General features: G+C 38.6%; 1 non-coding gene across 1 annotated transcript; it reads right to left on the bottom strand.

Moving 5' to 3' along the window:
* Positions 1-5,352: 5,352 nt before the first annotated feature.
* On the bottom strand, positions 5,353-5,426 carry TRNAT-AGU. The gene has a single exon. It is a non-coding gene; the product is annotated as a tRNA-Thr (tRNA).
* Between the last annotated feature and the right edge of the window lie 5,264 nt (positions 5,427-10,690).

Genomic DNA, 10,690 nt, shown 5'->3' with positions numbered 1-10,690 from the left:
CACAGAGTGCTGTACTTGCAGGAAGAGTACAATCATATTAAGAAACCCAGAGATTATCAAGTATTTGACAGCAGACTTGTGTTAAACCTTATACTCCTAGAGAAGTTTTTTTGATAATGCTTTAAAATTGTGTCTAAAGTCTTCAGGGTAAGAAAGGGGTCTGAGACTAAGACAGGTGATTTTCCACGGAAATACTCTTGAAATAGCCTGCATAGGCGGAAGCTCAGGCTATGGTTGTGTGCTTTTTCTCACAGTCTTATGAAAGGAAAAACCTAGGAAAGTATTTTGGATGCTAACTCACTGTGTATACTTTGTTGAGAGTGGAGTGGGGATGCTGCCCTTTCAGATGATATTTCCCTTTGAAATGGTTCTGTGTATGACTATAATAATGTAGGCTCTCATCTCCAGAATAGCCCCCGCTATCATTGTCAACATTGCCCCACATACCTCCCAGTAGTGCAGCGCATAGCAGACAGCATATCCCTGCCTCACTTTCCCCTAATGGGCTGTCATTAAGGCTTTTATGTAGCCAGCAGAGCCCCTTCAGAGCTCTAGTTTATTTACCCAAAGGCTGAACAGACATGCAAGCAAGTCTTTGCCCCCATGTCTTAGTTGGGAGGTTGGGGGCGGGAGAAGTGGGGGGCAAGTTAATACTTATCTGTCTGCTTCACCCGAGTCCATCCATCAATCCCTTCCATCCAGGCTCATCACCAGTAAGGCCCTCTTGACCCAGGACCCTCTTCTGGAATCATGCCTCCTGCCTTCACCCAGGGAAGGTTTCCTTCTCTGGACTCAGGGTCCTTATGGATGCCAAAATGCTTCAGCTCTCTCTGGAGCTCCCCAGCAACTTGGACCTCTTGCCCTGTCTGGTAAGGTACTTTCACTAGGACCAGGGCTTCCTAGGGCTTTGCCACTCATAGTCCTTTCAGAACCTCTCCTTCAAGGAGCACCTTTCCTCAGTCTCCTTTTCTGGTGTGCTCTCTTACCAGCTTCCCTGGAAAGTCCCTCTTCTCAGGCTTTTCTTGTGTGTGTTCTGGGTCCAAGTGTGGTGCTGCAGGTGGTTCCTGCCTTAGGCCAGAAATTGTGGTCACCTGTTCATAGCTCAGAATCAGTCTCCAAATAGTTAACCAAGGATAACAAAACTCAGAATTTGGCTCTCTGCACCTTTAAGTAAATGAACAAAACTCAAAGGCAAGCTGTCAATTGCAGTACTAAAGGGCTATGCCCTGTGCTTCTACACCAACACTGAGGAACTCCTCCCTTGTCCCAGTCTCACCTCACACTACCCTAAGAAGCAGCAGTCAACCCTTCTTAACTGACTTGCAGGATTCCAATTGGCTAGTGCCTCTTCCAATTGGCTAGTGCCTCTGGAGGACTAATTTTTGTTGGTAACCTGGTCTGAGTGGTTTTTCCTTGATCAGGACCTGTCAGGGCACTGCTGTCTCCAGAAGAAGCAGAGAAGGACTTTTAAACCTTTTCATTAATTTCTTAAAGCAATTAAAACATAAAAATAGCTGCTTCCTTTTTATGAAGACAATCTGAAATATACAATAAAAGTAGCTGACATAAACAAAAATCTGAGTTATAATAGTAAAAAATAAAGAGGTATGTACAGGGCTCTTTACTCATAATATTTTTCACCACCTGAGATGTGGTCTATTTCTGTTTCTAATTTAGAGAGTTAGAGAGTGGAAAACAAACTGCTTCAGTATAATTAAACGTCCAAGTGACACCTTGGTACACAAATGAATACCCTAGTTATTCTCTGTTGTCTCAGATCATTTTCTGCAAAACTTTTTAACAATCCCATAGCCAGGTTTAAATGAGATTTTAGTTGAAATCAATGGTCATCAATTGCAATTTGAAATTGATCCAATTAAACAATAGATTGCTTTGAATTAGTGTAATTGGACTTTTCAAATTAGAAGGGAGAAATTGTGGTCAAGAGGAGAGTAAAGTAAGCATGTCACATCTTAACTTATGGACCATATATGGCTCTTGAGCCATGACAAAATGACAGTGAGTATACATATTGAGTGCAGTTTACAGACTGTGAAAGGCTTTCAAAATCACAATGAATATGTGAGGTAGCACAGAGAAGACAAGTTTCAATTAAAAAAAAAAGAAGAAAAAAGATATCTCTATCTTCCAAATGGCTTACACTCTCTTTTACTAAGAAAAGTAAAAAAAAAAAAAGTACCTCAACAACCTTAATATGACAAGAGAAATGTTTTCATTGCATTTATTGTAATACAGTTCCATGAAACTGGTAAAGAACTATTAGTTTCCCTTTGCCATGCCATACTGCAATAACTGCTATGACAGAAAGAAGTATTGTAATGCAGCTTGCATTGATTTGCTGTCAAGTACTGTATCGCAGAGGGACCTGGAAAAATGTGATCGGTTATTAGCAACAAATGTACAGCTAGTGCCTTGCATGCTGACATCTAGAATTAGGGTTTTGCTTAACCAGAAATCCCAATTCAGCATGAGTCAAAATAGCAGAGGGGATGGCCACTAATAACAAGTAATATAAAAAGAATGCTTGGCAATGACCAGTTTCTTACAAATAAAGAACAAATAATTCTTCTTTGACTACTAACGGTAAATATGCCCAATAGCTTGTGATGGGATGTTAGATGGGGTGGGATCTGAGTTACTATAGAGAATTCTTTCCTGGGTATCTGGCTGGTGAGTCTTGCCCACAGGCTCAGGGTGTAGCTGATCACTATATTTGGGATCCGGAAGGAATTTTCCTCCAGGTCATATTGGCAGAAGCCCTGGGATTTTTTTGCCTTCCTCTGCAGCGTGGGGCATGGGTCACTTGCTGGAAGATTCTCTGCAACTTGAAGTCTTTAAACCATGATTTGAGCACTTCAATGGCTCAGACACAGGTTTGATACAGGAGTAGGTGGGTGAGATTCCGTGGCCTGCATTGTGCAGAAGGTCAGACTAGATGATCATAATGGTCGCTTCTGACCTTAAAGTCTAAAGTCTAAATAAGATGACACATGTTAACATGGTCTGCAGTCACAGAGGATTTGTGGGAATGATGATGATAGAAGGAGCACTCATTTTGTAGTTTAAGGACTTTAGTGTGAAGGTTGACATATTCCATCTCCTCTGAGTAGTGATATTTTGCCTTCCTTGTGCCTAAAAAGAGCAGCTATCCTATTTTGGGACACCAGTGTAGCTAAGGTCTGATCCAAAGCCCACTGAAGCCAATGCAAAGGTTCCATTTGGCTTCAGTGGGGTCTGGATCAGACCCTTAGCTCCACACACACAGGTCCAGTGCGTGTATGTGTGTAGGTTTAGGGGGAGGACACAAGGAGCCTCCCTCATCTGTTTCCTTATTCACCCTGTGCAAGGAGAGTCAAAATTGAAAGTGTGGCCAGTGCAACAAAGTCTTGCTTCGCGCCCTAGCTGAACGCAGAGCTGGCTTTTGGCACCTGTACCCCTTTTGACTTCAAGGTGCCCCATTGCAGAGGGAGTGCTCAATGGATATAGGTCTTCAAATGAGTTTAGCCTGATACAGGGTATTAGTGCTCCTGTTTCTGGCCTAAGGTATTTATGTGCCTAACTTTAAGTATGTAAATAGCCTCATTGATTTCAGAAGGCATGTGCTTAAGCCCCTTGTTGAATCAGGTCTGTAGTGGCCTCTGAGCCCCATACAACCTTGTGTGAACTCTGATATGAAGCCATCTTTCAATACTGGCCTTTTACAGCATATCAGAGAAAGTCAGGATTAGTTTATTATTTGACCTCTTATTGACCTGCGATAGTTATGTGGTTTTTTAGCTTTGCCAGTGAAAGCGTATGGAAATATACCTTGCAAGCAGAATGTTTGAAATGACATTTATTTATAATAATAATATGGCATATTCCATGCAGCTTATTGTAAAGCACTTTAAAAAATTAAGTACATTGTTAGAGGGCACATAAACAAAATTAAAACAGAGGTATAAACCAGATTACAGTAAAGGGCTCAATGGAACAGGAAAAAAAACCAAAAACCCTTAACATTTTTTATTCACTGTACTCCATATATAGTCCATGGTTCTAAAATAATTAGAATTGCACATTGCCTTGAAAAAGAATCTGTTGTCTGTAAAGTTGACCATGATGTATTATGAAATAATATTTCAGCATATGTATTTTAATTTAAAGTGTCCATTATACTCAATAAGTAATGAAATTTAATATTCAGACATGCAGGTTGTTTTTAATCATAAGTAGTATATACACTCAACCAGTAAATGCTTATTACAAGCCACTTCTAAATTCCATGACTCCTTCTAATATTAGAGTGCATTCCAGATCTTACCGTAAATGCTAGAGGAGTGTCAGCAGGTGTTTTTGTTTTCACCTTGGCTATATTCATTTTTGCTGGTTAAATGACGTGTCTATATTCCTTCCAGCTATGTACATCAATCATCCATGTAAATAACATTGGCAATAGCTCTCTCTTATCTCTATGCACAGTTGAGTCACATTGAGGTTGAAGTGCTATATTGTTCTCCTGGATCAATGAGCAATTTCTCCCACCACAAGTAATAGTTTGCTACAGAAGTCAGAATGCTCCTGACACTGCATGGTGGCAAGGCAGGCCTGCCGGGATTCTCTCCTCATGGCAAGAGACCCAAGGCAGGAAAAACAAGCCTAATGGTAAGGAAGAGGCTGAGCAAAGCTGTGCTACCTCAGGAAGAGCCTGGGGAAGAGCCTGGGGAGGGTTTTCAAATTCTGTACTTACTCTTCAGAGTAAGTTACTGCCAGGGATTGTCCTTTTTATACAGTGCTCAGCGCAATGGGGCCTATATCCTGACCAGAAATTCTTAGTGCCACAATAATAAATAATAAACAATAATCATAGAATCATAGAATATCAGGGTTGGAAGGGACCTCAGGAGATCATCTAGTCCAACCCACTGCTCAAAGCAACTAAATCATCCCAGCCAGGGCTTTGTCCAGCCTGACCTGAAAAACCTCTAAGGAAGGAGATTCCATCACCTCCCTAGGTAACCCATTCCAGTGCTTAACCACCCTCCTAGTGAAAATGATTTTCCTAATATCCAACCTAAACCTCCCTACTGCAACTTGAGACCATTACTCCTTGTTCTGTCATCTGGTAATAATAATAAATTAATAACCACCATTACCAAGTGATACAGAGGGGCTGATATTCCAGCCAAGAGGCTCATAGAATATCAGGGTTAGAAGGGATCCTCAGGAGGTCATCTAGTCCAACCCCCTGACAGATTTTTGCTCCCCTCAAGAAGGGAGCTCATAATCCTTGGTTTAGCAGGCCAATGCTCAAACCACTGGGCTATCCCTCACACCCCAAGCCATACAACAAGGCACCACTGGGAGTTGAACCCAGGATCTCCTGTTTACTAGACAGGTGCTTTAGCCAGCTAAGCCATGGTGCCTGCCTGGTTAAAAAAAAAGCACTTGTGACTGGACATTGTGCAACCCAGTTCTCTAACCCCTTGTTAAAGGGATAGGTTTTTGCATCTTCAGCGCCTTCATTTGTCACATATATAAAGACCAGTTACTTGGATTTTATGCTGGTGAAGTGGAAAGGCTCCAAGGGCTGGGCCTACATTTTCAATGCAATTACTTAATGCTTCATGGCATAGAGGCAGAAAAGATTCTTTAAAACTCATTCTTTTATTTGGTACTTTTCTTCCATTTCTGCAGCTATTCAGATAAGGAAAAATATAGAGGATATGTGATAAATGTGTTATCTGCATGAGCCCTCTCTCTCTGTACATAGCCTTTGTGTTTTATATATGACTACCTTTTTAACTGATGTATTTAACCTCTATAAATGTGAGAAACAGTAAGATTATGAAATCAAGTAGTTTTAAAATTTCATTTTAAAACATTTCAAAATGTCTGATTAGCCTAAATATTTAATAAATCTGGAAAATGTGATAGCAAAAAAAATAGTCAACACGTGGAATTTTCTGACAGATAATCTGTTTTCTACAGAAATCTCTCTTTATGCAGTGTAACCTCTGGCATGATGAACATTCTACCAAATCTAAAGTCTACGTGCCTTCTTAGTAGCAGATGGCAGGATAGTGCATCAATTGAGACAATTTCTAACGCTCTAGTGGTATTTACAAAGATAATTGCAATTGTTTATTAGGCAACTGCAGCATTTCTTATTTAAAAGTAACTCAACAATGTAAGTATACAAACAGGATACAAAAAATCAGTTTTGCCATGGATGTCAGTGGAGCCAGGTTTTCACTAGTCTGTAAAATAGTGAAAAAAACCTGCCATAGTGTAACACTGACAGACCCCAATTATCTGGATTGAACCTGGGGCCTCTGGAGCTTAGTGTATACACCTCTACTGCATGAGCTGAAAGCCAGCTACCTAGTTGTTAAGGCTGGAGGGCAGGCTTATTTTCTCTCTCGCTAAGTAGTCTCGGTGCCACTAGATGGAACAGAGCACCACAGCCAAAAGGTGTGTGGGTTACAACAGCACATAAATAATTTAAGTTTTTTTTAACAAATAAACAATATTTTGCATCCTAAGGATCTGTCAGTTGGTTATATAAGTTCTACATGGTTAAAGGCATGGTTGAAGCGCATCGTTTTTGCACTTTCAGCATCTTACTCTGATCTTTGTTAGCTTGGTGAAGTTTGGAATATCTCCATTGTCTTCAGTGGAATTACTGTGGATTTTCACTGATAACATCATGATCACTAGGTATCTTGATGCCTTCAGTACCTGCACATACCTGCAGTATTCCACAATCCAAAGTGGCTCATTGATATTGGAGTATGTATCATTATTTTTTTATTATTTAATTTTAAAAAAAGGGTGATGGTTTACTGAACATATCTTTCCAATATGAAAAGTAGATCCTAGTAAAAAGTGAAAAAATACCAACATTCTATTTGGAATGTATTGATAATTTGAAATTTTAATGGTCTCTTTCAAAAGATTTCTTGGACTATTTGAACCTCATCCCTTGGCTTATGCCCCCCCATTATTACCCAGGCGGTGCTTGAACAGCAAGTCATGAATGGGCTCTAATATAGACAGGTAGATAACCAAGGGGAGAAGTTTTATTTCATAATCCTTTACTTCAGTCACTAGAGTGGGTTGAAAAAAAATGGTCAAGGGGAAGGGGGAATTAAGAAAAGAGTTTGCAGAAAATATTTTTATGTATACCATTTTTCATCGGTATATTGAAACTCTGCCAGCCAGCTCTGCCTTTTGCTCATCTAAAATTGCTGCAGAAATTGAGCACCATCCTATAAACCCTTGCAACAGTAAACATCCTTTTGCAGTCAAAGCTTCTATTGAAGCTGAGACAGGACTGGAAGAGTAGGCACTTGGATAAGAGAGTCGAATATAAGGCTTTTCTCATTAATATTTTGTTGTGGTACACATTGCGTAGCTGGGTCTTCTTTCTAGAGATAATGCACTGCTATATCTGATCTCTCTAGCAAGGCTGTTTCCTCTCCTGGGTCAATCAATCAGAGATGTTAGAGATGGAAAAGACCTAATGGGTCATCTAGTGCAGCTCCCTGGGAATGTACCATTATGTAAAAAGAGAGAGAGAGAGTGTGAGTGAAATAAATTGGGTTGTGCTTTTTTGAGGGTCAGGGGGAGTGGGGTTATGTCTTTGATTAAATAAGCATATTCAACCATTAGAATACTCAAAATTCATTTAACATCACTAACTCCCTAATATTGTAGTTTGTTTCATTAATTAGAGTTGCAATGGATTTTTTTGTGTGTTCATTATGAGGGCCATTTCCTGCCTTCGATTTTTTTCCCCACAGAACTCCCCATTGATTTCAATGGGAAGCTCAGCACATACAGATCAATCTTAGGATATGGCCCACAGGTGGCAGATGCTAAAAGCAACAATTAAGTAATGGATAGCTGATTGCATACACAAGCAAAGGTGATGGGGAGCACCATGCCATCCAGGATTTCAGAGGTTTTAAAGTACTGTTTTGATTTGAGCCATGTGTGTTGGGTAAATGGGTAGGGAGAAGAGCAATATACTTTTGGAAAGAGGGATGTACACGGAGATGTAATCAGTTCCTTGAAATGTTAAAGGTAGTAAAGGTTTCTTTGTGAGTATTATTTTTAAAGGGAAATGCCATAACCAAGTCGTGTTTGGTGTTATCCAACAGTTACCCATGCAGTTCTGGTTATAGGAAATTTTACAGTACAAGTCTGCCATAAATCCCTCTACTATTCAGTAAAACATTTTTTATATCACTAAGTGATTTCTGTATGTATCAGACCATCTCAGAAAATTGGTCATTACAGAACTGGTACCCAAACTCTGATGCTCTGTGTACCTGAAACAATATAATTATCCACATAGCCATTCCTTTTAACTATTATCTTTTCTATACCTTTATCAAAGATACACCTAGAAACAAGATGTTGCATCTATCCTGTTGAGACCTTTTGTATTTCCTCTTTTTAATAATAATTTAAAAAAAGACAAAGTAAAGATCACATTTGATTACTTTATGCAACACTCTCTCACTGGTACTTTAACACAGAATTATACTAGATTGAGCTGTGAAAATCTAAAAAATGGATTCGCATATCAACACAATCTCTAAATATATATATATTGACCAGTGAATTAATTCTCTTTTCAATGTCAAACATTTAAGAATGTTCAGTAATGTGGCTTATAATATATTTTAAATTTCTTTTCATCATATTCATTTCATAAAGATGTTGATAATCACATAGACCTTATCTAAGTAAAATTCCTACTGAAACCACAATTATTGTTTACAAATAATATATACTTAGCATATATGTATATTTGCTAAGTATATATATGCAACATTTTAGGAAGTTCCACATACTTTTTTTGTCATTTCCAGCCTCATATTTGGGATTCAGACCTCTCAAATATATAACTGCCAAGACATGTGACCTTTTTAAGGTCAGAATATCATTTCCATACATCTTTTAAGACAGAGCTGTGTAGCTCACCTCAGTCATCAAATTTGTATGAACATCATAAGTGATAGGAGAACAGAACTTTTTATATGTAACATAGATCCCAGATCAGGTTCCTGGACTGGCAGCATTAAAGAAATAAATAAAATACTTCCTAAACTTGATTGGCTTTTTAACTTGCAGCTGAAGATGATTTACTATTGCATTCTATGAAGCAGTCCTAGTTCCGATTATATCCACTTCTTTGACAGCCTTTTGCTTACAATATCGTAAAGCATGTTAACTTTAAATATTGAAATGCCAATTCAATTTAACGGCTCATTAAAAAGGTGTTTATTTTAATATAATTGTTCACTCTTAATTTAATCCAAATAACACGTGTCTGAATATTCAGCCATTATTTCTTGAATGAGCTATGAGAATGATTAATTAATGGATGACCGCCATCTGCAAGTAGTAAAAAAATCTCTGATACTGTTTGTAGTTTGTGCTGTCACTTCCATACTATGGAAATGTTGTGATCCCAATTAATAAAGGGACAAAGTGAAGGTTGGGAAGGTCTTCAGGATAGTAAGCATAGAATATGGCATAAGTGTACAGTTAGGGATTATAACTACTTCATTTGAAAACTTTCATATTTTGGGGGTCTTGGAAGTACAAGAATTTTACAGAACTTAACTGTTTGGTTACACATTTCAATCTTGCCCATTTCCTCATGACATTTTTTATTTAGTAATATATTTATGTTCTATTGGCTGTTGTAGAATTAACTCTTCACCTAGTACTGATACTGTTATAGGAGATGGGAGCCTCCATAAATCCTGCCATCCTCCTTGTCCTATACCCTCTAGGAAAAATCACTTGGGGTTTTGAGATAGACAGTATTAACATGTAGCTCACAGGTAAGAGGGTGGGGCTTATATGCCACAGAGACAGGTGGCTTCATCACCCTGCCATAGTGGCAGCATTAAAACAGGTGTCTGGGCATATAAAAGAGGGTTTGAAATTAACCCTTTGCTTGCCAGACACAGTTTGAGATCCATCCTCCCTGTCATTGCAATCCTCATAGTGGAAGAAAATCAGAGACAGGTAATTCTAGGAATCCAAAGCAGGCTTTTCATCAGTCCTTTCACTGATTGTCAATAGAATTTCTAGTACTTCTATAAAAGGTTACAATAGAACTCTTATGTGAACAATTGCTAAGTGATACTATCATTGATACATAGTATTTCACCGTGACTGGATAACAGGGAATTCCTGATGCCAGAAGGTTTTCAAACATGCTTTATAGCTTTATCAAGCTATCTCACAGATAATTTTGTAGCCGAGCATATACTGGAATAAGTAATGATGATACCTAAAAGCACTAAATCCTCCATAATTGAATATCTAGGAAAGTAAATCCATTTGACATTGTTCACTTCTAGGGTCAAAACCATTTAACTTACGTAACCATCTTTCTTTCAAATTTGCTCATATTTCATTCCACTTGGTGTCATCCCTGGGTGAATGAATGGTGACTACTGAAAAGCAAAACATTATGCAATTTCATTATTGTGGCTAAAACAATAATCTAGCTTTATTCATATTTCAGACTGCATCAGGGGTTTAATTGTAAATGAATATCATGCTGAATACGATGAAATACTAATCACACTGGCTTGAGTGCGCCAATGCACTTCAGGCCTGACCTGAAAGAGTTACACTATTCCACTGGAGCACAGGTTTC

Source organism: Mauremys mutica, chromosome 14, assembly GCF_020497125.1.
Source record: "Mauremys mutica isolate MM-2020 ecotype Southern chromosome 14, ASM2049712v1, whole genome shotgun sequence".
Lineage (NCBI taxonomy): Eukaryota > Metazoa > Chordata > Testudines > Geoemydidae > Mauremys > Mauremys mutica.
The sequence above is the reverse complement of the archived record's forward strand: the minus strand, read 5'-3'. Positions and strand labels throughout refer to the sequence as shown.